General features: G+C 48.0%; 1 protein-coding gene across 5 annotated transcripts in view; it reads right to left on the bottom strand.

Moving 5' to 3' along the window:
• The window catches only part of LOC140200610 (UDP-glucose 6-dehydrogenase-like), an 87,592-nt gene extending 76,727 nt beyond the window's left edge, over positions 1 to 10,865 (bottom strand). For all 5 annotated transcript variants that reach the window (XM_072264163.1, XM_072264160.1, XM_072264161.1 and 2 more), the window contains exon 1: positions 10,727 to 10,865. The gene's annotated coding sequence lies outside the window, so the exon portion shown is untranslated. The remainder of the gene's footprint in view (positions 1 to 10,726) is intronic.
• Between the last annotated feature and the right edge of the window lie 5,976 nt (positions 10,866 to 16,841).

The following is a 16,841-nucleotide window of genomic DNA, read 5'->3' as shown; positions in this document are numbered from 1 at the left end:
TACTGAACAAAACTCCAAACCACAATCTGAGAAGCCAACAGCTAACAAACGTTCTGCAATCTCCTGTAGTAAATGAGGTGTTAATAATCAGATAATCCTTTATGAGGAAAAGCCAACCAAAATGTTAAACATCAGACTCTTAAACCGGTGTGGATAATTTCACTCTACCCGACACTCAACTGATTCCACAACCTATGCAGTTACTTTCAAGGACTTGACAACAAATGTTCTCGATATTTATTACTTTAATTATTATTTTGTTTCTTTTTTGTATTTGCACAGTTTGCCATCTTTTGCACGTTGGCTGTTCGTCTGCCTTTGTTGTGTGCGGTTTTTCATTGATTCTGTTGTGTTTACTGTGAGTGCCTGCAAGAAAATGAAGCCCAGGGTCGTGTAGGGTGACATTTACATACTTTAATAAATTGATCTTAATCTTTAAATAGAAAAGTTTACTGTTTGCACCACAGTGGTGCAGCAGTTAGCCCAACTCTATTGCAGCTCAGGGAGTCAATCTCAGCGTCCTGTGTAAGCAATCCCTGTGGAAGGTGTGGATTTTCTCCGGGTGCTCCAGTTTCTTCCCGGTCAGGAGGTGTACAGGGTTGGTTAATTGCTCATTGTAAATTGTCCCCTGATTAGGTTAGGATTAAATCACTGTTGTCAGGCAGCTCCGAAGGGCCTATTCTACGCTGTATATCTAAATGAATGAATGAATTAATAAATAAATTCCCTAGAAGTGATCCCAGTGGGTCAGGAATTGGACATTTACACAGCCACCCTGCGGCACACAGCCATGGTATAACCACTCACGCCAACTACCGAAGGGATTTTCTACTGAAAATCTCGTGGAAAGAAACCGTGAACCCACACACAGACGGGATCAGTATGAGTCAAGGATCAACCAGTCAGAAAAATAAACACGAGAGATTCTGCAGATACTGGAACTCAGAGCAAACTGATGAATTTCTTTAGGCAGAGGGTGGTAAATCTGCGGAATTCATTGCAACAGGCAACAGCAGAGGCCAAGTCAAGGGGTACATTTGAAGTGGAGGTTGATAGGCTCTTGATTAGTCAAAGGTTACGGAAAGAAGGCAGGGGAATGGGGTCGAGAGGGATAAATCAGCCATGGTGAGCAGACTCGATGTGCTGAATTGCTTGTTTCTGCTCCTATGTCTTATAGTCCATGGGAATAAACTGTCAACATTTTGGGCTGAGACGCTTCATCAGGATGAAGGAAGAAGCCAGAATAAGGTGGTGGGGGAAGGAGTGCAAGCTGGCAAGTAATGGGTGAGACGAGGTGAGGGGGGGAACGAAGTCGGAAGCCAGGAGGTGAAAGGTGAAACCAGGTGAGCGGACAGGTGGGTGGGTGGGGAGGGGGATGAAGGGAGAATCTGGGAGATGAGAGGTGAGACCGGGTAAGGGGGCAGGTGGATGGGTGGGAAGGGGGATGAAGGGAGAAGCTGGGCTGTGATCTGTGATAGAAGTAAAGGCTGGAGAAGGAATCTGATAGGAGAGGAGAGTGAAGAAAGGGATGCCCAGATGGAACGTGAGGTTGGGGTAGCTCCCAATTGAGTTCACTAACTTATGGTAATTACCCTTCAAACCCTCATCTCCTTTCCCATTCAGATTACCCTCTCACTCCTCTTCTCCTCACCTGCCATCTATTTCCTCCCCCTTCTCCCATGGACCACTCTCCTTTCCTATCAGAATTCTTCTCCAGCCCTTCACCTCTTCTACCCATCACCTCCCAGCTGCTCACTTCATCCCACCTCTCCCCCACCCCCACTTTCTTATTCTGGCTTCTTCCCTCTTCCTTTCCTGTCTTGTTGAAGGGTCTCAGCCTGAAATATCGACTGTTTATTAGATGCTGCCTGACCAGCTGAGTTCTCTAGAATTTTGTGTGTTGCTGCATCTATTGCTTTATCCCTTTTCTGCACTCCCTCTCTCTCTCTCTCTATCATTCACCTGCCTGTCTTCCAACTGCATCCTCACTCACCTCCCCGACCTAAACCATCTGCGTGTCATCTCACACTGTTCCCCAGTCCACCAATCACCTCAGGATCCTTTCTCACCATTTCCCCTTCTTTTCTCTAAACCTGCCACCTCCGCGCTCCACTCTCAGTCCCGATGCAAGGCTTTGACCCGAAGGGGCGACAAATCCTCACCTCCCCCCCCCCGACAGATGCTGCTGAGCTCCTCTGTCAGATCGTCTGTCAATGCAGATTCCAACATCCGCAGCTGCTCACATCGCCACGCAAGAACAGTTGTATATTTTGGAGATGTAGCACAGTAACAGGCCCCTCTGGCCCACAAACCCGTGCTGTGAAATTACACCCATGTGACCAATTAACTCTTACGTCCGTAATGTGGGAGGAAACCAGAGCACCCTGAGAAAACCATGTGGTCACAGGGAGAATGTACAATCAGTGGTGGAAATTAAACCCGGGTTGTGAAGAAGGCAATTGCAATGTTGGCATTCATTTCTAGAGGTATAGAATATAAGAGCAGAGATGTGATGTTGAGGCACTCGTGAGACCACCTGGAGTTTGTAAATCAAGTTCAAAGTAAATTTATTATCGAAGTACATATATATCACATATCCAACCCTGAGATTCATTTTCTTTCGGGCATTCACAGTAAATAGAAACAATGAAAGACTGCACCCAATGGGACAGACAAACAACCAATGTGCAAAAGACAATGAACTGTGCAAATACAGAAAGATAAATGAAATTATAATATTAAATAAATTAGCAATAAGTATCGAGAACATGAGCTGTAGAGCGCTTGAAAGTGTCTGTAGTTTGTGGAGTCCGTTCAGTGCTGGGGTGAGTGACATTTTCCTCTCTGGTTCCGGAGCCCCGTGGTTGTGGGGTAATCACTGTTCCTGAATAGCATTACACTAACTACCACCTACTGTGCTGCCCAACTGCAGACTTGAGTCGCCAGACAACTACACCAAGTGATCAGGAATGCAAATAGCACGTTGGCTCCCTCGTATTTTAAGAGGAATTGAAAACCGGAGTCATCTCCATTTAAACAAACAAATGAGAGTCCTTACAGAATCGCAGCATGGCACCGAAGTGGTTAGCAGGACACGATCACAGCTCATGGCTTCAGAGTTCAGAGTCCAATTTTCATGTCGCCTGGAAAGAGCCTATACATTCTCCCGGTGAACTGCGTGGGTTTTCTCCGGGTGCTCTGGTTTCCTCCCACAGTCCAAAGACGTATCAGTAATCGGTTGAATGTCCATTGTAAATTGTCCGGTGATTAAGCTTGGGTTAGATCAGGGGTTGTTGGCCAGCATGGCTCAAAGGGCCAATTCAGCACTGTTTCTGAAACATCATCATTCTGTGCCGTGTTGTATGACATCATCATTATGTGCCATGTTGTATGACGTGGGCGATCATGGTCTTCCCATGACCATGATTGTTCTTGGAAAATTTTTCTATGGAAGTGGTTTGTCATTGCCTTCTCCTGGGCAGCGTCTTTACAAGACAGGTGACCCCAGCCATTATCAATACACTTCAGAGGTGGTCTGCCTGGCTTCAGCGGTCGCATAACCAGGACTTGTGATATACACCAGCTGCTCACACGACCATCCACCACCTGCTCCCTTGACTTCACCTGACCCTGATCGGGGAGCTAAGTGGGTGCTACACCTTGCCCAAGGGCGCCCTGCAGGCTAGCGAAGGGAAGGAGCGCCTTATACCTCCTTTTGGCAGAGATGCATCTCCACCCAGCCACCCATATTTTGATAAATACACTACCATGCTGCCCATCTGCATCCTCGAGTCTCCAGGCAAGTACAGCAATCAATTAGGAATATAAATAGCACAGGATGGGGCCAGTATTAAAAGAGGTAACAAATGCTAAAGTTATCTCCATTTACAAAGGATCATGGTGAGAATGTCTGGAATATGTCTGGTCTATCTCACTCGGAACAGGGTCACTAGATTACAGACGATGATTGAGAGAGTGCAGTAAATGTTCACCAGATTGCTGGGATGGAGATTGTCATGGGGCAGGCAGGCTCTGTACTTCAGAGAGTAGAAGAATGAGGTGAGATCGATCCAGATGTATAACATTCCTACAGACAGGACAGACCCGTGTGGAGATCACAGAGTAATGCAGCTCTGAATCAGGAACTTTGGCCCAAATTACTGAAATGCAAGTTTACATAGTCAAGCGGGATATGCTTATTTTTCAGTGGCCAATATCAGAGGGTGTATATTTAAGGTGACAGTGTGCAAGATCTCACAGAGGTCACCCACTTCATTTCGAGCTCCCTTTCCCAATCCAACATAGCCCATGGCCTCTTCTACTACCCTGATGAGGCCACACACAACTGGAATACCTCATATTCCACCCTGGTAATCTGACGGCATGAATATCAATTAACTGGCTTCCGGTAATTTCTTACCTCTCACCCTTCTCTCTTTTTCCATTCCCAAATCCAGTTCCCCTCTCATCCCTTCTCATTTGCCACTTGCCAATCACCTCCCTCTGGTGCCCCTCCTCCTTCCATTTCTCCCATAGTGCACTGTCCACTCTAATTAGATTCTTTTGTCAGTCATTTATCTCTTCCACCTATCTCCTCCCAGTGTCTCACTTCATCCCCTCCCCACCCACCCACCTTCCCCCTCACCTGGTCTCACCTCCCAGTGTCTCACTTCATCCCTCCTCCAACACCCACCCACCTTCCCCCTCACCTGGTCTCACCTATCACCTTCCAATGTCTCACTTCATCCCACTCCCCCACCCACCCACCTTCCCCCTCACCAGGTCTCACCTATCTCCTCCCAGTGTCTCACTTCATCCCCCTCCCCCACCCACCTTCTCCCTCACCTGGTCTCACCTATCACCTCCCAGTGTCCCACTTCATCCCCCCTCCCCACCCACCCACCTTCCCCCTCACCTGGTCTCACCTATCACCTCCCAGTGTCTCACTTCATCCCCCTCTCCCACCCACCCACCTTCCCCCTCACCTGGTCTCACCTATCACCTGCCAGTGTCTCACTTCATCCCCCTCCCCACCCACCCATCTTCCCCCTCACCTGGTCTCACCTATCACCTCCCAGTGTCTCACTTTATCCCCCTCCCCACCCACCCTCCCCCTCACCTGGTCTCACCTATCACCTGCCAGTGTCTCACTTCATCCCCCTCCCCACCCACCCATCTTCCCCCTCACCTGGTCTCACCTATCACCTCCCAGTGTCTCACTTTATCCCCCTCCCCACCCACCCACCTTCCCCCTCACCTGGTCTCACCTATCACCTGCCAGTGTCTCACTTCATCCCCCTCCCCACCCACCCTCCCCCTCACCTGGTCTCACCTATCACCTGCCAGTGTCTCACTTCATCCCCCTCCCCACCCACCCATCTTCCCCCTCACCTGGTCTCACCTATCACCTCCCAGTGTCTCACTTTATCCCCCTCCCCACCCACCCTCCCCCTCACCTGGTCTCACCTATCACCTGCCAGTGTCTCACTTCATCCCCCTCCCCACCCACCCATCTTCCCCCTCACCTGGTCTCACCTATCACCTCCCAGTGTCTCACTTTATCCCCCTCCCCACCCACCCACCTTCCCCCTCACCTGGTCTCACCTATCACCTGCCAGTGTCTCACTTCATCCCCCTCCCCACCCACCCTCCCCCTCACCTGGTCTCACCTATCACCTGCCAGTGTCTCACTTCATCCCCCTCCCCACCCACCCATCTTCCCCCTCACCTGGTCTCACCTATCACCTGCCAGTGTCTCACTTCATCCCCCTCCCCACCCACCCATCTTCCCCCTCACCTGGCCTCACCTATCACGTCTCAGCTTGTATTCCTTCCTTCCCCCACACCTTCTTATTCTGGCCTGTACCCTTCCTTTCCAGTCCTGACAAAGGATATTGGCCTGAAATATCGTCTCTGTAGATACTGCCTGACCCACTGAGTTCCTTCAGCAGTTTGTGTGTGTTGCTACAGGCAAGTTTATTTTACACAGAGTGGTGGGTGCCTGGAATGTGCTACCTGGGGCAATGGTGGAGGAAGATCATTCACAGGCATTCAGGCGGCTCTCAGACAGGCCTGTGAATGTGCAGAGATTTGGACATGGTGTAGGCAGAAGGAATTAGTTCAGTTGCACATTTGATTACCAATTTCATTAATTCAAAACAAAATTGTAGGCTGAATGGCCTGATCCAGTGCAATAACATTCTACGCATCTTCACTGTGTCCGTGTCCACGATGCATACTGAGGGGAGATCCATGCATCTTTATTGTGTCCGTGTCCACGTGTGCATACTGAAGGTACATCTGATAGAAGTTTATGAGATTATGAGAGGCATAGATAGGAGACAGACAGCATCTTTTTCTCAGGGTCAACATCTCTAATACGAGAGGGCATGTATTTCAGGTAAGAGGGGGGCAAGTTCAAAGGAGATGTGAAGGGCAAGTTTTTTTTTAAAACACACAGAGAGAGGTGGGTTTAAAAACGTAAACACGAGGAATTCTGCAGATGCTGTAAATTCAAGCAACACACATCAAAGTTGCTGGTGAACACAGCAGGCCAGGCAGCATCTCTAGGAAGAGGTACAGTCGATGTTTCGGGCTGAGACCCTTCCTCAGGACTAACCGAAGGAAGAGCTAGTGAGAGAGGTGGGTGGCTGGAATGTTCTGCCTGGGGTGGTGGTGGAGGCAGACATGATGGAGGCTTTCAAGAGGGTTCTAGATAGGCAGATGGGTGAAATGGAAGGTATGGACATTGTGCAGGCAGAGGAGATTAGTTTAGTGGCCATTTGATTACTAATTTAATAGCTTCAGCACAATAGGAAGGGCCTGTTCCTGTCTCGTCCTGTCGCATTCTCAGTTCCTCTGCATTGTAAACAAAGGAAGTGAGTGGGACAAGTTTTTTTTATATACAGACACAGACACACACACAGCGGTAGGTGCCCCAATGTGCTGCCCAGGATGGAGGCGGAGGCGTAGACAGATTCAATAGAGGTCTTTATCAGGCTGCATATGGGCGTGCAGGGAATGGAGGGACGTGAACCGAGAGCAGGCAGACGGAATTCGTGTGAGTAGCTTAACAGTGCAGTGCCTTGAGCCGATGGGCCTGTTCCTGTGCTGTACCGTTCTACATTCATCCGAGCTGATCAAGGAGTCCCAGTTGTCTGCATTTCAAATGTATCCAACTCCCCATCCAAGCACCTTTCAAATATTGTTACTGTGCCTACTGTATCTCCACCACTTCCTCTGGCCGTTCGTTCCACATACCCACCACTCCACTCAGCCAGCTCCATCACGGGCCTATCCTCCCCAACATCGGGCTTGTCTTCAAAAGGCAAAGCCTCAAAAAATGCAGCATCCGTCATTAAGGACCTCCATCACCCAGGACATGCCCTCTTCTCATCAAGGTGGTGGTACAGGAGCCTGAAGACACACACTCAGTGTTTCAGTAACAGCTCCTTCCCCTCCACCAGATTTCTGAACGGACAAGAAACACCGTGACAACTAGCTCACTTTCTCTTCACTCTTGTTTTACTAAATTTATTTCAAACTCTTAATGACGTTTCTTTTTGATGTTCTCTTTGCACCTTTTCAATATTTCTCCCTGGGCTGGGGTATATAGACTAGAGGTCTGTTTCAAGATATGTAGTTGGTCATTTAGGATGAATTAGTTTATCACTAATGTACCAAGCTCCAGAAAAAACTTCTCTTTCACAGATCAGATCATTACACGGTGCATTGAGGTAGAACAAGGTAAAACAGTAACAGAATGCAGAATAAAGTGTTACAATTACAGAGAAAGTGCAGCACAGGCAGACAGTAAGAAGAGGATGGATGTGGACTTTGTGCAGGCAAAAGGAATCATAAAACACAGAACATCACAGTATAGGCCCTTCAGCTCAAATTATTATGCCAACCCTTTAATCTTCTCCAAGATCAATATAACCCTTCCCTTCCAGATCACCCTCCATTTCTCTCTCATCCACGTGCCTATCCAAGAGCCTCTTAAATGTCTCGAATGTACCTGCCTCGACCACCACCCCTGGCAGGGTGTTCCACACACCCACCACTCTCTGTGTAATGTCTACCCTGACATCCCCCCTATACATAGTCATAATCATACTTTATTGATCCCGGGGGAAATTGGTTTTCGTTACAGTTGCACCATAAATAATAAATAGTAATAAAACCATAAATAGTTAAATAGTAATATGTAAATTATGCCAGGAAATTATGAAATAAGTCCAGCACCAGCCTATAGGCTTGGGGTGTCTGACCCTCCAAGGGAGGAGCTGTAAAGTTTGATGGCCACAGGCAGGAATGACTTCCTATGACGCTCTCTGCTGCATCTCGGTGGAATGAGTCTCCGGCTGAATGTACTCCTGTGTCCACATTATGTAGTGGATGGGAGACATTGTCCAAGATGGCATGCAACTTAGACAGCATCCTCTTTTCAGACACCACCGTGAGAGAGTCCAGTTCTGTCCCCACAACATCACTGGCCTTATGAATGAGTTTATTGATTCTGTTGGTGTCTACTACCCTCAGCCTGCTGCCCCAGCACACAACAGCAAACATGCTCGCACTGGCCACCACAGACTCGTAGAACATCCTCAGCATCGTCCGGCAGATGTTAAAGGACCTCAGTCTCCTCAGGAAGTAGAGATGGCTCTGACTCTTGGTGTAGACAGCCTCAGTGTTCTTTGACCAGTCCAGTTTATTGTCAATTCGTATCCCCAGGTATTTGTAATCCTACACCATGTCCACACTGACCTCCTGGATGGAAACAGGGGTCACCGGTACCTTAGCTCTCCTCAGGTCTACCACCAGCTCCTTAGTCTTTTTCACATTAAGCTGCAGATAATTCTGCTCACACCATGTGACAAAGTTTCCTACCGTAGCCCTGTACTCAGCCTCATCTCCCTTGCTGATGCTTTCCTCCAATCAATCACCTTAAAATTATGCCCCCTCGTATTAGCCATTTCTGCCCTGGGAAAAGTCTCTGGCTGTCCTCTCTATCTACACCTCATATCGTCTTGTACACCTCTATCGTGACCTCTCATCATCCCCCGCCCCAGAGAGAAAAGCCCAAGCAGCTCACTCAACCTGCTCTCCTAAATATAACAATTCGAGGATCAAGTTAGTTAAGATATTTATACTGTGGGTTCAACAGGAGTCTGAGGGCCTATTGACCTGTTTCTGTGCTGTGCTGTACTGTAAGTCATAGTACACAATACAGGAACACCACCTAGTCTGTGCCAAACCACTACTCTGCCTAGCCCCAGCCAGGCACCCAGACCACTGCCCTCCCTCCAGACCCCGCCCATCCATGTATCTATCCAAACTTCTCTTAAAAGTTGCTACTGAAACCGCATCCACCACTTACACTGGCAGCTCACTCCACACTCTCACCACCCTCTGAGTGAAGACGTTCACCCATTGGTTCCCCTGAAACATTTCACCTCTCACCCTTAACCCATGATCTCAAACTGGAGCCTCACCCAACCTCCGTGGAAAAAGCCTGCTTGCATTTACCCGATCTATACCCATCAATTTTGTATATCTCTGTCAAATCTCCCCTCAATCTCCTACAGTCCAGGGAATAAAGTTCTAAACTATTCAATCTTTCCCTTTCACCCAGGTCCTCCAGAATTTTCTGTATACTCTTTCACCATTAACCTGTGACCTCTAGTATACACACATACGTGTATGTGTGTGTATGTATATATATATATATATACACACACATATATATATACACACACACACACGTTGTATGTTCTGATCTGGTTACCATCATATTATGGGATCTTGCTTTGCACACGTTCCCGCCTCAGAACAACTTGGGAGGTAACGGGAGAAAGAACGGTTCCTCCAGGCGTTCGGGATTTGCTTCGGGGAACGGGGTGGACATTTCCCGAGATAAAAAAAAGAGTTGCGAAACCATTCTACACCGCCATCTTCATAAAACACGGCTGTTCACTTTTCAACTGACGACTTTTCAACCTAGTCAAAGATCAATCTGACTCCGCCACGGGCTGTCCGAAGCCCGGCTGCGAGAAATCCCGGAGCTGCAGAAAAGCCAAAGACCTCAGCACAGAGAGGAGGACGGGCTGGACCCGGGGACATGAAAGACTGACTGAGGACAGGGGACTCAGGCGAGCTGCTGCCGGTGGTCTATGTCGCTGAGGGAATGATGGGCTTACTGTACAAGATCAATCTAACCCTTCCCTCCATTGTTTCTGCCATCCATGTGCCCATCGCAGAGTCCTAAATGTCCCTCACATATCACCTCCCCTCCTTCCACACACTCATCACTCTTACCCCTGACATCGCCCCTATGCTTCCCTTTGAATACCTCATCAATCCGACCTCCCGTATTACCTCCCGTTATCGCTCAGAACCCTCCCGCGGGGGCTGAAGATCGGGGGGAAAGGGGGTGATGGTGGTGGCTGGGAGGGGAACGGGTGAAGGGGCGGGGGGGGGAAGAGGTGGCGGAGGTTCACCCCGCGAGGGGTGGGGGTTTAAACCGGGGCAAAAAGCCGATGAATGAATGAGACGGCCCCGGGAGAGAGGCAGCTCGCCGGCGCTGTTCTCCCGAGTGCAGGAGGTGTTTAACCCGCCCGTGAGCTCGGCAACTACTCAGGCCCCGGCACCATCACTCACACAAAAGCTTGAAAACGCGAGGAGCCGGGAATATAGGAATACAGGAATATAGCTTCCCGGTTCTTACCCAGCGGCGGCGCCTGGCTCGCAGAGAGATTTTCCTGGTTGCTCCTGGTTGCTCGCGAGTTTCCAATTCACAGAGTGTGGACCGATGTCTCGACAGTCACATCCATCCCCTAACGAGAGAGGAAAGCCAGCCACGCAAGCGTCTGCTTATAAACCTTGCAGGAGCCGGCCGCGTCAGCTCGCTGCTGATGTAGCCGAGGGAGGGTTTGCCCGGGGCGGAGCACGCCTCTAGCCGTCCTCTATCTCTCCTGCCTTCGCTCTCCACCCCCCCCTCTCCCTCTCCCCTCTCTCTCTCCCCCTCTCCCCCCTCTCCCCCTCTCCCCCTCTCCCCCTCTCCCCCCTCTCCCCCTCTCCCCCCTCTCCCCCCTCTCCCCCTCTCCCCCTCTCTCCCCCTCTCCCCCTCTCCCCTCCCCCTCTCTTCCCTCCTTCCCTCTCTCCCCTCTCCTCCTCTCCTCCCTCTCTCCCCTCTCTCCCCTCTCTCCCCCCTCTCCCCCTCTCCTCTACCCTCTCTCCTGCCTTCGCTCTCCCCGTCTTCCCCCCTCCCTTGCCCTCTCTCCTCTCTCCTGCCTTTCCTCTCTCCCTCTCGCCTACTCTCTCTCCCCCTCCCCTCTCTCCTGTCTTTGCTCCCCCTCTCTTTCCCCTTCCCCCTCTCTCCCCCACTCCCCTACCCTCTCTCTCTGCTCTCCCTTACTCTGTCTATCCATTCCCCTTTACCGTCTCTCTCTCTGCCCTCCCTTGCCCTCTCTCTCTCCGTCCTCCCTTGCCCTCTCTCTCCGCCTTCCCTTGCCCTCTCCCTCTCTCTCCGTCCTCCCTTGCCCTCTCTCTCTCTCTCCATCGGAAACACCAGTGCCCTTGAACGGAAAATCCTACAGAACATAGTGGATACGTCCCAGTCCATCGCGGGTAAAGCCTTCCCAACTACTGAGCACATCTAACGGAGTATTATTGCAGGAAAGCAGCATCCGTCATCAGGGACTGCCACTAGACAGGCCACGCTGTCTTCTCACTGCTGCCATCAGGAAGAAGGTACAGGAACCTCAGGATCCACACCACCAGGTTCAGGAACAGTTATTACCCCTCAGACATCAGACTGCTTAACAAGAGGGGTTAACTTTACTTCCCCCATCACTGAACTGCTCCCATAATATATGCACTCACTTTCAAGCACTCAGTGATCACTTTATTCGGTGCACCCATAGACTTGCTGAATGATGTAATCGTGTGGTAGCAACACAATGCATTAAAACATAGACATGGTCAAGGAGTTCAGTCGTCTAAACATCAGAATGGGGAGGAAATGTGACCTGAGTGACTTTGACCATGGTGTCAGACAGGGTGGTTTGAGTATCTCAGAAACTGCTGATCTCCTGGGATTTTCACACGCGACAGTCTCTGGAGTTTATAGAGAATGGTGTGAAAAACAAAAGGAACATCCAGGGAGTGGCTGTTCTCTGGGTGAAAATGCCTTGTTAATGAGAGAGGTCAGAGGAGAATGACCAGACTGGTTCAAGCTGACAGCAACTCAAATACCCATGCAATAACAGTGGTGTGCAAAAGAGCATCTCTGAACACACAACACGTCAAGGCTTGAAGTGGATGGGCTACAGCAGTCAAAGACCATGAACTTACACTCCATGGCCACTTTATTAGGTACAGGAAGAAACTAATAAAACTGGATTGGAGGGACTGGATCGAATGAGGAAGACTCTCAGTTATTGTGGAAGTGTATCTTGCCCTGGAGCCACATGAGTCAAAAATGCTGGGTAACAGGTGAAATGAAATCTTTAGAAAGTGGTGAGATCAGGTCAGAAGATGTGGAATCCTCATGAGTAGAGTAAGAAGACCCTGATGGGAGTTATTTACAGCCCTCTGAACAGTAGTCAGTAGTCAGGATGTGGTCTACAAATTACAGCAGGAGATAGAAAAAGCATGTCAAAAAAGGCAATGTTATGTTAGTCATGGCAGATACTAATATGCAGAGAGACAGGGAAAGTCAAGCTGATGCTGGATCCCAAGAGAGAGAATTTATGGAATGCATCCAAGATGGATTTTTAGAGCAGCTTGTGGTTGAGCCCACTAGGGGATCAGCTACTCTGGAGAGGGTGTTGTGTAATGAACTGGATATGATTAGGGAGCTTAAAGTAATTGTTGTGAATTTAATATTTCATCCCTAGACTCCCATGTCTTCCTTTGAGTTAGTTTGATGTTGTCAAGTTACAAAACTTGACAGTAATGGAACCTTAGGGGCCAGTGACCATAATATCATAGACTTCACCCTGCAATTTGAGAGGGAGAAGCTCAAGTCAGATGTATCAGTATTACAGTGGTGTGGTATTACAGCTGCTGGCCAAAGTTGATTGAAAGGGGTCACTAGCAGGGATGAGAGCAGAGCAGTAATGACAGGGGGCAGAACTGAGTGTCAAAGCTGTTAATAGAGAGATGGTGCTTGGGAAACTGAAAGGTCTGAAGGTGGGTAAGTCACCTGGACCAGATGATCTATACCCCAGAGTTCTGAAAGAGGTGGCTGAAGAGATGTGGAGCATTTGTAATGATCTTTCAAGAATCACTGGATTCTGGCATGGTGCTGGAGGATTGGGAAATTGCAAATATCACTCCACTCTTCAAGAAGGGAGGGAGGCAGAAGAAATGAAATTATAAGCCAGTTAGCCTGACCTCAGTGGTTGGGAAGATGTTGGGGTCAATTGTTAAGGAGGCGGTTTTGGGGTACTTGGAGGCACATGACAAAATAGGCCAAAGTCATCATGGTTCCTGAAGGGGAATTCTTTGAAGAAATAACAAGCAGGTTAGAGAAAGGAGAGTTAGTGTATGTTGTGCACTTGGATTTTCAGAAGGCCTTTGACAAGGTCTGCTAAACAAGATAAGAACCCAGGATTTTTCAGGAAAGATACTAGGATGTATAGAGAATTACACACAAAATGCTGGAGGAACTGAGCAGGGCAGGCAGCATGCATGGAAAAGAGTAAACAGTTAATATTTCAGGCCAAGACCCTTCATCATGACTGCTTTTTTCAGTTCCTCCAGTTCCTTGTGTGTTTTGCTTGGATTAACAGCATCTGCAGATTTTTTCTTGTTTGTGAATGGACAGAGCATTGGCTGTTTGGCAGGAGATAAAGAGTGGAATAAAAGGAACCTTTTTGAGCTGGCTGTGGGTGACTAGTGATGTTCCACAGGGATTGGTGTTTGGACCGGTTCTCTTTATGTTATGTATCGGTGATTTCAGTGATGAAATTGATGGCTTTGATGCCAAGTTTGCGGACAATATGAAGATAGGTGGAGCGGCAGGAGGTGTTGAGGAAGTAGAGAGGCTACAGGAGGACTTAGACAGATTAGGAAAATGAGCAGGTGGAATACGGTGCTGGGAAGTGTGTGGTCACTCACTTTGGCAGAAGGAATCAAAGCATAGACTATTTTTTAAATGGAGAGAAAAGTTTAAAACTCGAGGTGCAAAGGGACTTGTGTGTCCGTGTGCAGGATTCCCTGAAGGTTAATTCGTAGTTTGAATCTGTGGTAAGGAAATCAAATGAGATGTTAGCATTCATTTCAAGAAGACGAGAATGTAAAAGCAAGGATGTAATGCTGAGACTTTATGATGCTCTAGTGAGGCCTCACTTGGAGTATTGTGAGCAGTTTTGGGCCCCTTATCTTAGAAAGGAAGTGCTGACGTTTGAGACGATTCAGAGGAGGTTCATGAGGATAATTCCAGGCTTATCGTGTGAGCAGTGATTGATGGCTCTGGGCCTATACTCGCTGGAATTCAGAAGAATGGGAGTGGCGGAGAATCTCATTGAAACATGTTCTAAGTTGAAAGGTCTAGATATAGTGGATGTAGAGAGGATGTTTCCTTTGGTGGGGAAGACTAGGATCAAAGAGCACAGCCTCAAAATAGAGGGACAACAGAGATGAAGAGGAATTTCTTAGGCAAGAGGGTGGTATATCTGTGGAATTCATTGCCAGAGATGGCTGTGGAGGCCAAGTCACTGGGTGCATTTAAGTTAGAGGTTGATAGGTTCTTGATTAGTCCGGCCATGAAATGTTATGGGGAGAAGGCAGGAGAATGGGGTGGGGTTAAGAGGGATAATAAATCAGCCCTGATAGAATGGTCTAATTCTGCCCCTTTGTCTTTTGGTCTTATTGGTTTTAAGGAATATAATAGAACCATGCTAAGAGCATTAACTATGGATGTAAGAATAAGATACTTTCTAAATTATGAATAAATTTTATTTTGATATAGAAACATGAAATTTGTTTTGCAGCAGAAGTACAGTGCAATACATTAAAAAGTTATTGTAAGTTACAATGGGAAATGTAAAAATTAAAGAAGTAGTGCAAAAAGCGAGCAAAAATGTAGGTAGTGTTGATGGGTTTATGGACCGTTCAGAAATCTGATGGCGAAGGGGAAGAAGCTGTTCCTAAAACATTGAGTGTGTGTCTTCAGGCACCCTGATATTCGTAATGAGAAGAGGACATGTTCTGGGTGGTGGGGGTCCTTAATGATGGATGACGCCTTCTTGAGGTATCATGTTTTGAAAGTACCCTCGATGCTGGGGAGGCAGGTGTCCATGAAGGGGCTGGCTGAGTTTACAACCCTCTGTCGCTTTTCCCGATCCTGTGCATTGCCGCCTCCACACCAGACTGAGAACTCGTTGGCCATCTCGCCTCTTCACTCCCAGTACTGATGGTGAGTTCTGAATCGAAACATCGGCAGTGGACTCGTAGGGGATGCAGAGGATGAGGCAAGGTTGGACCAGAAACGCGATGGTCGGCTACAGAAACTGAGTGCAACAGACCAAAAATACCGATGTCCCTCCTCAGTCAGAAGAAATCCAGTACTGATCCCAGCTCTGAGCTCACAGAAACCACTGGAGCCCAAATACTCTCCTTTACAGTCTGCAGAAGTTTTGACAGAAGTGGTCTTCATTGGAAGAGTTGCTGCCAAAAAGTCATTCCTCTGAATTGAAGACAAAGCCAAGAGACTCACCTATGCACAAAAACACAAGGCCTGGAGTGCTGAACAATGGCAGCAAGTGCTCTGGACTGATGAGTCAAAGTTTGATTTTTTTTTTTGGCTCGAACAGCTCAAACAGGAGGAGGTTTGTCTGTTGAAGAACTGCAGAGCTCTACAGGATGAGTGTCTGCAGCCAATAGTGAAGCATGGCGGAGGTTCCTGCAGGTTTCCGGCTGCATTTCTGCAAATGGAGTTGGTGATTTGGTCAGAATTAATGGAATTCTTAATGCTGAGGAGTACAAGCAGATTCTCATCCATCACACAGTACCATAGGATGGCGTCTGATCAGTACCATCTTCATTCTGCAGGAGGACAATGATCCCAAACACATGGCCAAAGTCATAAAGAACTATCTTCTGTGAAAAGACGAACAAAGGATTCTGCAACGGTTGGTATGGCCTCCACAGAGCCCAGATCAATGTCATTAAGGCTACCTGGGATTACCTGGAGAGGCTGACACTGACAAGGTGGCTAAAGTCTGCAAAAGAACTGTGGCAAGTTCTCCAAGATGTTTGGAGCAAGCTACCATCTGATTTTCTTAAAAAACTGCACGACAGTGTACCTAAGGGAACTGATGCAGTTTTTAAGGCAAAGGGTAGTCACACCAAATACTGGAGAGGGCAGTTTGCTTGGGAGAGCATGCGCAAAGTCGCCAGTTACCGGCGCCATCTTTATTTCTTGATTGATTTGATTTAGTATTTTTACTGTTTACTGCTCTTTATAGTAAGTTTTTTGATATTTAGAAACTTTTCATTTCATTATTTTTTGAAAGCATTTTCGCTTTACGGAATATTTTACATGTGCCTCGGACTTTTGCACAGTACTGGACACTGAAACCCAGAGAAATACGTCATTTTCATTAATGACCAACACAGTCCGAGGAGGTGCGGGAGCAGCCTGCAAGTTTGCATGCTTCCGACTCAGTGAGGTGGTACAAGGCAGAGCAATGTGGAATATAGTTACAGTTACACAGAAAGTGTAAAAATATATCAAATCGAGTGAGCAAAAATAGTGGGGTCGTGGATTCATGGACTGTTCAGAAATCTGACCAAGGAGCTGTGAAGTTAGACCGAGCCCACAGAGGGGAAGC

The sequence above is a fragment of the Mobula birostris genome, chromosome 7 (genome assembly GCF_030028105.1).
Source record: "Mobula birostris isolate sMobBir1 chromosome 7, sMobBir1.hap1, whole genome shotgun sequence".
Lineage (NCBI taxonomy): Eukaryota > Metazoa > Chordata > Chondrichthyes > Myliobatiformes > Myliobatidae > Mobula > Mobula birostris.
The sequence above is the reverse complement of the archived record's forward strand: the minus strand, read 5'-3'. Positions and strand labels throughout refer to the sequence as shown.